At 43.4% G+C, this 15,403-nt stretch overlaps 1 protein-coding gene across 8 annotated transcripts in view; it reads left to right on the forward strand.

Moving 5' to 3' along the window:
- The window catches only part of exd3 (exonuclease 3'-5' domain containing 3), a 567,474-nt gene that overhangs the window by 18,502 nt on the left and 533,569 nt on the right, over positions 1-15,403 (forward strand). For 6 of the 8 annotated variants that reach the window (XM_078550476.1, XM_078550481.1, XM_078550475.1 and 3 more), the window contains exon 3: positions 8,712-8,785. The exons of the other annotated variants lie outside the window; for them this stretch is intronic. The gene's annotated coding sequence lies outside the window, so the exon portion shown is untranslated. The remainder of the gene's footprint in view (positions 1-8,711; positions 8,786-15,403) is intronic. 8 annotated transcript variants of the gene reach the window in all.

The raw sequence follows: 15,403 nt of genomic DNA on the forward strand, positions 1-15,403 counted from the left end.
GAGCTGAAGTAAAAAAACGTGTTTTTGGCAAGGGGTGTGTGTACAGTAAACAGTATCTACTGATACACAGAGATCTAAAATGGAGTACACATTGAACAAAGTGTAGAAGTTCAGAACTTGGTGAGAGTGGGAATTTGCTTCATAGAGGGAAGGAGGTGCTGCTTTTTGCCTCCAATATTTGTAATGTCGTTGTGTAAGCTTCAGACAATAAGTATTTAAAATTTTGTTTGGTGTTTCATTGCTTAGAAAGAAAAGAAATGCTTGCAATTATCTGGTGCCTTTCATGACCACAGGATGTCCCAAGGTGCTTTATGGCCAATTATGTATTTGCTTTGAAATGCGGTCTCTGTAATATGGCAAAAGCAGCCAGTTTGTGCTTGGCAATGTGGTAATGACCAGAAAGTCTGTTTTGTGAAGTTGATTGAGGGACAAATGTTGGCCAGGACACCAGTGATAACGCCCCTGCTCTTCTTTGAAAGAGTGCCATGGAATCCTTTACATCTACCCAGGGTGGCAGATGGAGTTTAACATTTCATGTGAAAGATGGTACCTCTGGCAGTACAGCACTCCTTCAGTGCTACACTGGAGTGTCAGTATTGATTGGCGTGGGCCTGGAAACTCTTTCGAGTTACCAACAGTCACAGATTGCAACTTCTTTCGAGTACGATCACAGTTATGGTTTTCCGGGAGTGGGACATGAACCCACAACCCTCTGACCCCCACAGGTTTCTGACAGAGGAGAGAGTGCTGCCAACTGAACCACAGTGGACACTTAGTGCAAATTAGTGTGCTGAAAAAGAACTTGCAACAAACCAAAAAGTCAAATAATATAAGTAATGGAGTCTAAGATACAGCAGAGCAGGTTGTGTGTCTGGGCTGCATTATGTAGGAGTTAGTGGTCAGTGACACTTCAGATATTTCCATCCTTTTCACCTTCACATGGGTCATCCTCAACTCTCCCCTATCTCTATCTTAATTTCTTGGAATGGGCTATCAACAAATATTCACTATAAGCCCACTGACTCCACGACTTCATTTTCACTTCCTCACATCCTGCTTCCTGTAAGGACTCTGTTCTATTTTCCCAATTTCTCTGTGTGTCGCATCTGTTCTGATGATGCAACCTTCCATACCTGTGCTTCTGATATGTTATCCTTTTTTCTCCTCAGAGGATTCCACGCCACCGTGGGTGACAGGGCACTCCACTGTGTTCATCTCATTTCATGCACTTCTGCTCTCACCCTTTCCCCTCTCTTCCAGAACCATGATATGGTTCCCCTTGACTTCACATACAAGCATACATATGACATAGAAGCAGGAGTAGGCCATTCAGCCCTCTGAGCCTTTTCCACCATTAAGATCATGGCTGATCTGATTGTGGCTTCAACTCCACATTTCGCCTCCCCCGATAATCTTAGATTCTTGACTAACAAGGAAGTCAATCTACCTCTGCCTTAAAAATATTCAGTGAACCTCCCTACGTTGCTCTCCAGACAAGAGAGTTCGAAAGACTTGCAACACAGAAACCATTTCTCCTCATCTGTCTTAAATGGGAGACCCCTTATTTTTAAACTGTGTCCCCTAGTTCTAGTCTCTCTCACATGGGACAACATCCTTTCAGCATCCGTCAAGTCCACTCAGGATCTTGTATGTTTCAATAAGATCACTTCTCATTCTGCTAAACTCCAATGGATATAGGTTCAGCCTGCCCAACCTTTCTTCATAAGTTAACCCCCCCATCCTAAATAACATAAGTTAACCTGTGGGCTCCAGGCCCACACCGATCAATACTGACACTCCAGTCTAGCACTGAAGGAGTGCTGCACTGCCAGAGGTACCACCTTTCATATGAAATGTTAAACTCCATCTGCCACCTTGGGTAGATGTAAAGGATTCCATGGCACTCTTTCAAAGAAGAGCAGGGGAGTTATCACTGGTGTCCTGGCCAACATTTGTCCCTCAATCAACTTCACAAAACAGGCTTTCTGGTCATTACCACATTGCCAAGCACAAACTGGCTGCTTTTGCCATATTACAGAGACTGCATTTCAAAGCAAGTGCATAATTGGCCATAAAGCACCTTGGGACATCCTGTGGTCATGAAAGGCACCAGATAAACGCAAGCATTTCTTTTCTTTCTAAGCAATGAAACACCGGACATCAAGAGAACCTTCTCTGAACTGCTTTTAATGCATTTATATCCTTTTTTATATAAGGAGACCAAAACTGTACACAGTACTGCAAATGTGGGTCTTATCAACACCCTGTACAACTGTATCCCTCCTTTCTATTCCATTCCCTTGCAATAAATGATAACATTTCATTTGCCTTCCTAATCACTTGTTGTACTTGCATACAAACTGTGTGATTCATGTACCAGGACACCCAGATCTCTGTATCTCAGAGTTCTGCAATCTTTCATCATTTAATTAGCATACTGCGTTTCTATTCTTCCTGCGAAAGTGGACATGTTCACATTATACTCCATCTGACAAATTTTTGCCAACTCACTTCAACTATTTATGCCCCTTTGCCAACTCCTTATGTCCTCTTCACAACTACCTATCTTTATGTCAACAGCAAATTTAGCAACCATACATTCAGTCCCTTCATCCAAGACATTAATATAAATTGTAAATTATTGAGGCCCTGGCACTTAACCCTGTGGCACTCCACTCGTCACATCTAGCCAACCCAAAATGACCCATTTATGCCTACTGTTTCCTGTTAGCTAACCAATCCTCTATCCATGTATTACGTTACTCTCAAGCCATGAGTTCTTATTTTGCGTAGTAACCTTTAATGTGGCACCTTGTCAGATACCTTCTGGAAATCTAAGTACAGCACATCCACAGGTTCCCCTTTGTCCACGTTGCTTGTTACTTCCTCAAAGAACTCTAATAACTTAGACAAACATGATTTCCCTTTCATAAAACCATATTGATTCTGCTTGAGTACATTGAGATTTTCTAAGTGCCCCACTATAACCTCAATAACAGATTCCAGCAATTTCCCTATGACAGATGTTAAGCTAACTGGCCTGTAGTTTACAGATTTCTGTCTCCCTCCTTTCTTGAATAGAGGAGTCACATTTTCCAATCTGATGGGACCTTTCCAGAATCTAGAGAATTTTGGAAAATTAAAACCAATGCAACTATTATCTCAACAGCCACTTCTTTTAAGACACTAGGATGAAGTCCATCAGGACCTGGGGGCCTGTTAGCTTTTAATTCTAATAATTTTGTCAGTGCCCTTTCCCTGGTGATTGTAATTATTTTAAGTTCCTCCCTCCCTTTCATCCATGATACACAGTTATTTCTGGGATATTATTTGTATCCTCTACAATGAAGGGAGACAAAATATCTGTTCAATTCATCTGCCATTTCCTTATTTTACATTATTAATTCCCCATTCTCACTCTAAAGGACCAACACTCACTTTACTCATTTGTTTTTTAAATAACTGTAGAAACTCTTATTATTTGTTTTTAATATCTAGCTAGCTTTCTCTCATATTCCAATTTCTTCCTCCTTATTAATCTTTTAGTCATTCTTTGCTGTTCTTTATATTCTGTCCAATCTTCTGACCTGCTATTCATCTTTGCAGAATTATACACTTTTTCTTTCAATTTGATATCTTTAACTTCCTTAGCTAGCCATGGACGGTAAGTCCTTCATTTAGTCATTCTTCCTCACTGGAATGTATATTTTCTGAGTATTCCAAAATATCTCTTTAAATGTCTGCCACTGCATCTCTACTAAGCTATCTCTTAACCTAATTTCCCAGTTCACTTTAGCCAGCTTTGTCTTCACGCCCTCATAATGCCTTTACTTAAGTTTAAAACACTAGTCGTAGATCCACTCATCTCTTCCTCAAATTGAATGGGAAATTGAAACATATTATGATCACTGCTCCCTAGAGGTGCCTTCACTAGAAGGCCATTAATTAATCCTGTCTCATTGCACATTACCAGATTTAGTGTAGCCTGTTCTCTGGTTGGTGCTAGAATGTGCTACTCCATGAAACTGTCCCGAACACACTATGAACTCCTCATCCAGGATACCTTTGCCAATCTGATTTGTCCAATCTATATATAGACTAAAATCACCCATGATTATTGCCGTGCCTTTATCACAAGCCCCCAATATTACTTCCTGTATACCTCATCCTGTTAGGGGGCCTATAAACCACTCCCACAAGTGACTTCATAATTTTACTTCTCATCTCTACCCAAACTGATTCTACATCTGATCTCCAGAACTAAGGTTATTTCTCTCTGTTGCACCAATGTCATCCTTAATTAACAGTGCTACCCCTCCACCTTTTCCTAGCTTCCTATACTTCCTAAATGACATGTACCCTTGAATATTCAGGTCTCAATCTCAGCCATTATGAGACATGGCTGCAGGATAACAATCAGATCATACATACTTATTTTTATTTGCACTGTCAATTCATCTGTTTTGTTATGAATGCTACATGCAATTAGATGCAGAGCCTTTAGTTCTGTCTATTTTACTATTTTTTGTAACCTCTAGCCTTACCTACTGGTGTATTTAGGTTTGTACACTCTGTCCCTTCCTACCACACTGATCAGCATTTCCTTTATCCCTCCCTTGCTCTATTGCCTTGTTTTCTCTATTTAATTTATCACATCTTTCCAAACTTGCCCCTACTATTTGGTTTAAAGCTCCCTCTACTGGCCTAGTTATATGACTCACCAGACCACTCATCCCAGCAAGGTTCAGGTGTAGACCGTCCCAATGGTACAGCTCCCACTTTCCCCAGTACTCGTGCCAGTGTCCATGAATCGAAAGCCTTTTCTCCCGCATCAATCTTTGAGCCATGCATTAACTCTAATGTGATTTAATTTATGACAATTTGCTCATGGCTCAGGTAGTAATCCAGAGATTATAACCTTTGAGGCTCTGCTTTTTAATTGAGCCTCTAGCTGTTCATACACCCTCAGCAGAACTTCTTTCCTAGTTCGACCTATGTCATTGGTATCTATGTGGACCACGATCACTGAATCCTCCCCCTCCCATTCCAATTCTTCTCCAGCCCAAAATAGATGTCCTAAACCCTGGGATTGGGTAGACAACACAGCCGCCTGAACTCCTGCTCTCTTCTGCAGAGAACTGTGTAGATCCCACTGATTATACTGTCTCCTACAACCATTACATTCCAATTGGCTTCTCCCATTTGAATGGCTTTCTGTACCATAGTCAATTTGCTTATCTACCGTGCAGCCACTGCTTTCATCCATCCAGTCTGCAAGACCTTCAAATCTGTTGGACAATTGCAAAGGCTGAGGCACCTCCACTTCTACCTTCTGGGTCCCCATACCTGCCTCACCACAGTCACACTCTTCTATCCCTGACCAATGACCAAGTCAGAATTCCCTAACCTAAGGAGTGTGACTGGCTCCTGGTGCAATGTATCCAGATGACTTTCCCTCTCTCTAATGCATCGCAGTGTCTGTAGCTCGGCCTCCAGCTCAGTGACTCTGAGCCAAAGCTCCTTAAGCCGCAGACGCTTACTGCAGATGTGTTTGCCCTGGATCACACCAGCTTCCAGGAAATCCCACATTCTTCAGAACACATCATCTGCCCTGCCATCTTTATTATGTGTTAATTTATTTTTCTTAATTTATATTTAATAAACACCTCTACTCCCAATAACCTTTAATATAGCTAGTAAACCTTACTACAACTAATAAAACCTTACAATTACTTATAAATTAAACGAGTTTTGAAGGTAATCGAGCAAAATATTCACCAACCAATCACATCTCTTTTGCTGTGATGTCACGCTTTGACTTTTTTCAGAATGCAGCTGCTCCATTCTGGAGCCTCAGACTAGACTGGATTGGATTGAATTGGATGGCTCTTCGAGGTGCTTCTGACTGCCTCCAGGCCCTCCTTTCACCCACTCTTCTAGACGGTTGTTTAATAGGTGGATATCCATTTACCGAATCAGGCAGCGGAAGACATTCTGTGAATCACAACTGTTTTATTGTTAATCTATAGTTCGGTACAAATACCAGTTTCCACTATGCCCTTCCGGATCCTTTCCCTGTCCAGAAGTAAAACCCATTTACTGGGGGAAAAACCCAGCTCTTTAGTACAGGCTTTAATAAGCATCACCTGCTCTCAGTTCACTCTGAAGTTTGTCCTGGTTTACTCTTAAAGGGACCTGCATTTCTAACATTGTCCGTGACCACTGCCTCCGGGTCCCCCTTTCACCTGCTCTTCTAGGTGGTGGTCACTGCCTCCGGGTCCTCTTTTTGCCTGCTCACCAACCTCCATATTCGACAGATCATCCTCCACAATTTCCACTGCATCCAGCATGATGCCGCCTTCCCTCATCTTCCCCTGCCCTCTTCTTTCAGCATTTTGAAGGGATCGTTCCCCCTTCAACATCTTGGTGCACTCCTCAATCACCCCCAATATACCCTCCCCTTCTTCTGGCACCTTTCCATGTAACTTATTTCCTCCTTTCACACTGTCCAGGGCCCTAAACACTAATTCCAGGTGCAACAGGAATTTTCTTACTTCTTTGAGCTTGTGATTTGTATTTCCTGCTCACAATGCAGCCTGCTCTACATTACGGAGATCAAACGCAGATTAGGTGACCACTTTGTGAACACCGCTGTTTAGTTCATAAGCATGACCCTGAGCTTCCTTCACTTGTCATTTTAGTTCTCCACCCTGTACTCACACTGAGCTCTCTGTCCTTGGGCCCCTGCACTGTTCCAATGAAGCTCAACATAAGAACAACATCTCAGCTTTCAATTAGGCATTTTACAACTTCCCTGATTCAACATTGAGTTCAACAATTTCAATCTTTGTCCCAATTTTGTTTCCTTTCTCTTTGCATGTTTTGGTCTCACTCATGTCGACCAATTGTTTTTGCTTTTGGATGGCAACTGTTCATCATTCTGCTATTCACTCCCCCTCTAGACACATCTTTTTGTTTCTTTACCTCACCCATTACCACTCTCTTCAGCCTTGCACCACTAACTCTCTTCTCATTTAACCCCTCTTGCCTTCCAAGACAAGTTAAGTGAGAGGGCAAATACATGGCAGATGAAGTATAACATGGATAAGTATGAAATTATCCACTTTGGTAGGAAAAACAGAATGGCTGTGTATTATTTAAATGGTGATAGATTGGAAAATGTTGATGTACAAAGGGACCTGGGTGTCCTTGTACACCAATCACTGAAAGCAAGCATGCAGGTGCAGCAAACATTTAGGAAGGCAAATGGTATGATGTCCTTCTTTGAGAGAGGACTTGAGTACAGGAGCAAGGATGTCTTACTGCAGCTGTTCAGGGCCTTGGTGAGATTACACCTGGAGTATATGTGCAGTTTTGGTCTCCTTACCTAAGAAAGGATACACTTGCCATAGAAGGAGTGCAGTGAAAGTTCACCAGAGCGATTCCTGGGATGGCAGGATTGTCGTATGAGGAGAGATTGGGTCGACTGGGCCTGTATTCACTGGAGTTTAGAAGAATGAGAGATCTCATTGAAAAGTATAAAATTCTGACAGGGATGGACAGACTGGGTGCAGGGATGATATTTGGCTGTGGGGTCTAGAACAAGGGGTCAATCTCAGGTTATGTGTAGGCCTTTTAGGACTGAGATGAGGAGAAACTTTGTCACTCAGAGGATGGTGAACCTGTGGAATTCTCTATCACAGAAGGCTGTGGAGGCCAAGTCACTGAAAATGTTTAAGAAGGAAATAGATTTCTAGACTCTAAAGGTGTCAAAGGGTATGGGGAGAAAGCGGAAGTATGGCTTTGAGATAGAGGATCAGCCATGATCATATTGAATGCTCCGGCTTGAAGGGTTGAACAACCTACTCGTGCTCCTATTTTCTATGTTTCTCTCTCAGACTTTCCTTTTTGATTTTTTTTTCCATCTTCTTTTTCTTGTTTTAAACCTATTGCATCTCTAACTTGTCCCAGTCCTGATGAAAATTCATCAACCTGAAACATTGACTCTGTTTTCTCTCTGTAGATGCTGACAGGCTTACTGGGTATTTCTCGTATTTTCTGTTTTTATATTAATGTGAATATTTTTTTCAAATGTAAGGGAAGGGAGTAGATTGATCATCAGAAATTGTGCTTTAAGCAATATACTAAAGAGAAAACTAAAGGATGTGAAGTAATTAAGGCAGAAGAGAGAAATAAGAAAGATGTGGGGAAAATCAAGCAGAAAAACAGGTTACAGTGTGTGACCCAAACAACAAAGAGTACAGGCAATAAAATGATCTGGAGGGTTCAACATGGTAACAGGTCCTCCCTGAACTCCTCGTGGTCAGAGTCAGTGTCTATGGGACACCAGAAATTGGGTGTGTGGAACGTGTTTATTTTACCTGAAATGAAATGATGCAATCTGCAGTCTTATCAGCATTTTGAAATCTCTGGGCAGCTGTCGGCTATGTCGCTTTCCTGGAGTTGCGTATGGGGTCTTGGTGAGAAAACCTGGGGACTGTGATTCTGTAGAGTTGCCCTTGCATTCAGACTCCCTCTCCATACAAGAGGCCTTTCCCTGTATTTGCCAAACTGGAGTGATGTGATCTTCGACCTGTTGTTGCAGTCGCTGTGTACAATGTTGGCAAATTACAGTGTGGGTGTTGTGTTGGCTCGAGTTGAGGCTTCTGTTGCTGTGGTTTTCTGCTCACCCTGTATATGTACTCTTGCAGGTCCCTGGCTTCACATTTAATGAACTCGGAGTTTGAAGGACAAACAACAACAGGGTCTCTAACCAGCTGCAAAAGTGAGTGTTTCTGGTGGTGTGTCAGCTTCACCTCTGACTTCTGAGCGGTCCGAATCGCTCCCACTCCCTGGGTTCTAGATCTTGGACTTATTTGGGGGTTGTGACAAAGTGCAGCAGACAACTGGTTTTGGTGCAAGAAAAACAAAATTGTGTTTATTGAAGTCACAAATGAGCTTTTAACATTAGGATTACACTGAGATTATACAGACCTACAAAGTACACTTAGTTAAGAATGGGGAACACACGGCATAACGAGGGAAAATCACGCTACTAATCCCCTTACCCTTGTCCCACCCCCAAAACCTAACTAAATTGAACTAGGAGAGGTCAGGGATCATGCTCACCAACCAGGGTTCCTTGACAGTTCGAAATCTCAGGTAAGCCGGTTGCAGTTTTGGGGTACGTTCTTTGTGTCCTCTGGGGCCTGCCGTCCCCACATGGTCCTGGTCTGTGGAATTTGCGAAGGTTCTTCAGTTGGGTGGAGGGCGCGGTTGTGGGTGGTCTTCGTGGAGGGCTGCGGTTGTGGCCTTGTTGTCTTCGGTTGAGCCTGCCACCCCGTGCCCTTCGCTGTGATGTTGCCTGCGGGCCTGCAAACCTCCAGATCTCCTTCCTCTGCTTGGCTCAGCTCCCTGCTTAAACTCTGCTTAAGCCGCTCCAAAAACTGCTCACCCTCCAAAACTGCTCACTTCAGATCTACCCACTTTTGTAACAGGTGGTCCAGTTATACTGTTTTTTCGAATTTCTTATCTCAATTCAAATCAAGGTTAGTTCTTTGTTTGATTTTGGTGGGCTTCCCCAGGTGATTGTTGTCTCGTTGTTTTTAATGGGCTCGCATGATGTTTATCACTGTCTTCCTGTCCCCGTAACTAGTTTTGAACTGAAAGCCATTGTATATGTGGAGTATTGATGGGTTTGCATAATTGCATTGATTGCGGCTTTCCTGCCTTAGTAGTTAGTAGCGATTATTTATGCAAGATTTTGATGGGCTTTAGGTTTGTGTAAGATGAAGTCTTTCTCTGGGTTGATTGTTTTAAAGGGAAGAATGCATATTCTGTCTCCTCTCATCATAGCCTCCTGTCTTAACCCAGCAGTTGGGTCCTCTGCCATAAAAGTCCAAAAGTAAATCCTTGTTGATGATATGAAAAATGTGGGAATTTTGAGAACCCTTCAGCACTGCACATAACCCATCCCAGACCTGCAAATGCACATGGTATAGGCCGCTGCTGGAAGGGTGGGGGAGGGTGGGGCGAAGGGACTGGGGGGGGATGAATGCGGGACAGAGGGGTCTTTTGAGAGGTAGGAAGACCCCAGAAACCTCAGTTCTGCCCTATTGTCTGTCATTCTGAAATGGAGTTGAGTGATTTGTTGCTGAAGCAGCAGAGAGTGGCAGAATTCCTTGTTCTGAGAGTGCAGCTTGTGTGAATTCCAATGGCTGATCACTCTGATCTTATAAAATGACCTCTCCTAGTGCGGAGTGACTCCCACTGGAAGAGTGAGTTGCTGCACACTTCGTATTTCACATCTGTGTCACAACAGGCACAGTAGCATTGTGATAACATTACTGGACGAATAATCTAGAGACCAGGACTAATATTCTGAAGACACAAGTTCAGATCCATGGGAGCTTTGGAATTTAAATTCAACTAATTAGTAAATCAAATATCTAGCCTCAATAATTGTGACCATGAAACCATGGGATTGTTGTAAAAACCTATCTAGTTCACTAATGTCTGGTTCACTAATGCCCTATAAGGAAGGAAATCTGTCATCCTTACCTGGTCTGACCTACATGTGACTCCAAACCCACAGCAATGAGGTTGACTCTTAACTGCTCTCTGAAATGGCCTAGCAAACCATTCAGTTATCTCAAAACAGTATAGAAAATTTGAAAAGGAATAAAACCAGGCAGATCAACTAGCATTGAGCTAGGCATCGAAAACAATGACAGCACACCCAGCCCAGTCCTCCTTACTAACATCTGGGGGATTGTGCCAAAATTGGGAGAGCTGTTCCACAGGCTAGTCAAGGCAACAGCCTGACATACTCATACGTACTCTCATACCTTCCAGATCATGTCCCAGACACCACCATTGCCATCCCAGAGTATGTCCTGTCCCACCAGCAGGACAGACCCAGTAGAGGTGATGGCACAGTGGTATACAGTCAGGAGGGAGTTGCCCTGGGAGAACTCAGCATCAACACCAGACCACATGAAGTTTCATGGCATCAGGTCAAACATGGGCAAGGAAACCTGCTGGTTACCACTTACTGCCCTCTGTCAGCTGATGAATCTTTGCTCCTGATTGTTGAACACCACTTGGAAGAAGCAGTCAGCGTAGCAAGGGCACAGAACGTACTTTGGGTGGAATGTCTATCATCAAGAGTGGCTCGGTATCACCAGAACTGAACAAGCTGGCTGAACCCTGAGTTACGTATCTGCTAGTCTGGGCCTGTGCCAGGCAGTGAGGAAATCAACAGAGGGAAAAACTTACTTGACCTCGTCCTTCCCAATCTACCTGTCACCAATGTATCTGTCCATAACAGTATTGGTGACCACGCAAAGTACTTGAGGAGACAAATTCCTGTTTTCAGACTGCAGATACTCTCCACCATGTTGCATTGTACAATCACAATAGATTCAGCATAGACCTAGCAGCTCAAAAATGTGCATCCATGAGGTGTTGTGAGCCATCAGCAGGATTGCATTCAATCATAATCTCTAACCTCATGTAACCATCAAGCCAGGGATCAACCCTGGTTCAATGAAGAGTGCAAGAGGGCATGCCAGGAACAGCGCCAGGTGAAGCTACAGCATAGGACTACCTGCATGTGAAACATTGGAAGCAGCATACGATAGACAGAGCCAAACGATTCCACTATCAACGGACCAGATAAAAGATCTGTAATCCTGCCACACCCAGTCATGAATGGCAATTAAACAACTAACAGGAGGAGGTCCCACAAACTTCCTCATCTGCAATGATGGGGGTATCCAACACATCAGTGCAAAAGATAAGGCTGAAATGTTTGCAACCATATTCAGCCAGAAGTGCAGAGTAGATGATCCATCTTGGCTTCCTTCTGAGGTCCCTAGCATCAAATGTCAGTCTACAGCCAATTGGATTTGTTCCACCTGATACCAAGAAAACAGCTGAAGGCATTGGATACAGCAGAGGCAATGGGCCCTGACAGCATTCCAGCAATAGTACTGAAGACTTGTGCTCCAGAACTAGCTGCGCCCTACCGAATACTGGCATCTACCTGACGATGTGGAAAATTGCCCCAGTATGTCCTGCCCACAAAAAGCAGGACGAATCTAATATGACCAATTACTGCCCCATCAACCTATTCTCAATCATCATCAAAATGATGGAAGGTATCAATGATAATACTATCAAGCAGCACTTACACACCAATAATGTATTCACTGATACTCAGTTTGGGTTCTGCCAGGCCACTGGGTTTCTGATCAAATTACAGACTGGGTCCAAACATGGACAAAAAAGTTGAACTCGATGAGGTGAGAGTGAATTCCTTTGACATCAAGGCAGCATTTGTCTGAGTGTGGCATCAAGGAGCCCCAGCAAAAGTGAGGTCAATGATAATCAGAGGGGAAACTCTCCACTGTTTGGAGTCAGACCTAGCAAAAAGGAAGATGGTTGTGATTGTTGGTCAATCATCTCAGTTCCAGGACATCACTGCTGGAGTTCCTTAGGGTGGTGTTCTTGGCCCAACCATCTTCAGCTGCTGCTCCAATGACTTTCCTTCCATCATAAGGTCAGAAGTGGGGTTGTTCACTGATGATTGCACAATGTTCAGTACCATTTGCAACTCCTCAAACACTGAAGTGGTCCGTGTCCAAATGCAGCAAGACCTGGACAGTATTCTGGTTTGGGTTGAGAAGTGGCAAGTACATTTGCACCACATAAATGCCAGGCAATGAGCACCTCCAACAAGAAAGAATCTAATCATCTCTCCTTGACATGCAATAAACGGTATTAGCATCACTGAATCCCCCACCATCAACATCCTGTGGATCACCATTGTCCAGAAGGTTAAATGGGCTGGTCATTTAAATACTGTGCCACTAGAGCAGGTCAGAGGCTGGAAATTATGTGGCAAAGTACTCCCCAAAGCCTGTCCACCATCTGTGAAGCATAGGGCAAGAGTCTGATGGAATACTCTCCACTTGCTTGAAGAGTGCAGTTCTAACAATACAAGAAGTGTGACACCCTCTAGGACGCTTGATTGACACCCCATCTATTGACACCCCATCTACTACCTTAAACAATCACTCTCTCCACCACCAATGCACAGTGGCAGCAGTGTGTACCACATACAAGATGCACGGCAGCAATTCGCCAAGGTCCCTTCGACAGCACCTTCCAAACCCGCAACCTCTACCTGGAAAGACAAAGGAGGCAGATGTATGGCAACCCCACCACCTGCAAATTCCCCTCCAAGCCACATGCCATTGTGACTGGTGGTATAGTGGTAAGGGTTCAAATCCCACCATGGCAGCTGGTGGAATTTGAATTTAGTTAATAAATCTGGAATATAAAACTAGTCTCAGTCATGGAGACCATGAAACTATCATCGATAGTTGTAAAAACCCATCTGGTTCACTAATGTCCTTTAGGGAAGGAAATCTGCCATCCTTACCTGGTCTGGCCTACATGTGACTCCAGACCCACCAAGCAAGGTCAGTTCAAGAGCAATTAGGGATGGGCAATAAATGCTAGCCTTGCTAGCGACGTCCACATCCCGTGAAAGAATAAAGAAAAAAAACTTGGATATTTACTGCCGTTTGTTCACTGTCTAGTGGTCAAAAATCCTGGACTCGTTTCCTAATAGGACTGTGGGTGTGCCTACAGCAGTTCAAGACGGTGGCTGACCACCACCTTCTCAAGGGCAGTTACGGATGGGCAACAAATGCTGGCCATTCTAGTGATGCTTACATCCTACTAAATAAATTCCATCACTTTTGCAGTAAATGGGCCGAAGTCATGTAGTTGCAAAACACAACCAACTCGAACCTATGAGGAGTTTATCACATCCCAACATCACCCACTCAAGCAATGACATTTTCCATTTTTTGGGGTGAGCTCTTGTCTGCTGCAAAATTAGTGAATTTTGGGACATTTTGTCCTGAGTCATAGATGACATCACTGTGACTGTGACAAAGGTAAACTTTCCCTCTTCATCCTTCTTAACCTGCTTGCAGCCTTTGAAACAGTTGACCACATCATCCTCCTCCAACACTTCTCCGCTGTCATCCAGCTGGGTGGGACTGCTCTCACCTGGTTCCATTCTTATCTATCCATATCATAGCCACAGAATCACTTGTAATGGTTTCTCTTCCTGCTCCCACATCGTTACTTCTGGTGTCCACCAAAGATTTATCCTTGGCCCCCTCCTATTTCTCATCTACATGTTGCCCTGGGCAATATCATCCAAAAGCAGTGTTAGTTTTTACATATACACTGATGACACCCAGCTCTACTTCACCACCATCTCTCTCCACTCCTCCACTGTTGCTGAATCCTGCTTATCCAACATTCAGTATTGGATGTGTAGAAAATTCCTTCAATTAAATATTGGGAAGATTAAAGCCATTGTTTTCAGTCCCTGCTGCAAACTCCAACATAAGTTGGTGTTGAGTTAATTTTCAATATCAAAGTGTGTGTTAGAATTACCTCTTTCCAGAGTAGGGAAAGCCCCTCTGAGACTCTGCAGAACAAATTAAATCAGCTGGTGTTTTCCATTGGATCAGAACATCATTTTAATTTGTGTCCCATTTCCTGGGCCATCTATATTTTTTTGTGTGGATGAGGTGCTCCAGTACATTGGAACATATTTTATCATAAAAGATGTGTTGGTGCCCTCCTGAGGCAGTCTGAAGGTACTTCAGTTTTTGAGGTGTTTGAATCTCCTTGTTTAGTTGAGCTCTGTGAGTAGCCAATCCTGCAGTACATGTTCTCCAGTGGAGCTGACTTGTTCAGTCTTTCTGTGAATTAAAGAGCAAAGGCCCTAAGCCATACAGATAAGAGTTCCCAGGTTTGACTCACTTCTGTGCCCAGGCTGACCATTGCTGGGTCAGAACGAGGATGAGATCTGGCAGTGTTGCTGCTATGACTGCTAACCACTCGGTACAGCTTGAGTTGGGATTGGCTGTTCTACCTAATTCATACGAACAGGAGGAGGCCATTTAGCCCCCTAGACCCTGTTCCACCATTCAATGAGAGCATGGCTGATCAGTGACCAAACTCCATATATCTGTCTTTGCTCCATAACCCTTAATACCTCTTTTTGCAAAAATCTATTGATCTCAGTTTTAAAACTTACAACTAATGTAGCATCAGTTGCTATTTGTGGGAGAGAGATCCAAACTTTTGCCATTGTTGATATGTTTCCTAATATCACTCCTGAAGGATCTGGTTCCAATTTTTATACAATGCCCTTTAACCCTAAATTCCCCAGACAGTAGAAATAGGGTGGATAGAGAGAAACTATCTGTTCCCTTATGTTATGGACAGGAGGGGGTTTAATTTAAAGATCCCTGATTTCTCCTCTCTCTACCCTTCTGTAAACAGAAAGGTGTTTTGATTTGCTTCCCCC

The sequence above is a fragment of the Cetorhinus maximus genome, chromosome 10 (genome assembly GCF_964194155.1).
Source record: "Cetorhinus maximus chromosome 10, sCetMax3.hap1.1, whole genome shotgun sequence".
NCBI lineage: Eukaryota > Metazoa > Chordata > Chondrichthyes > Lamniformes > Cetorhinidae > Cetorhinus > Cetorhinus maximus.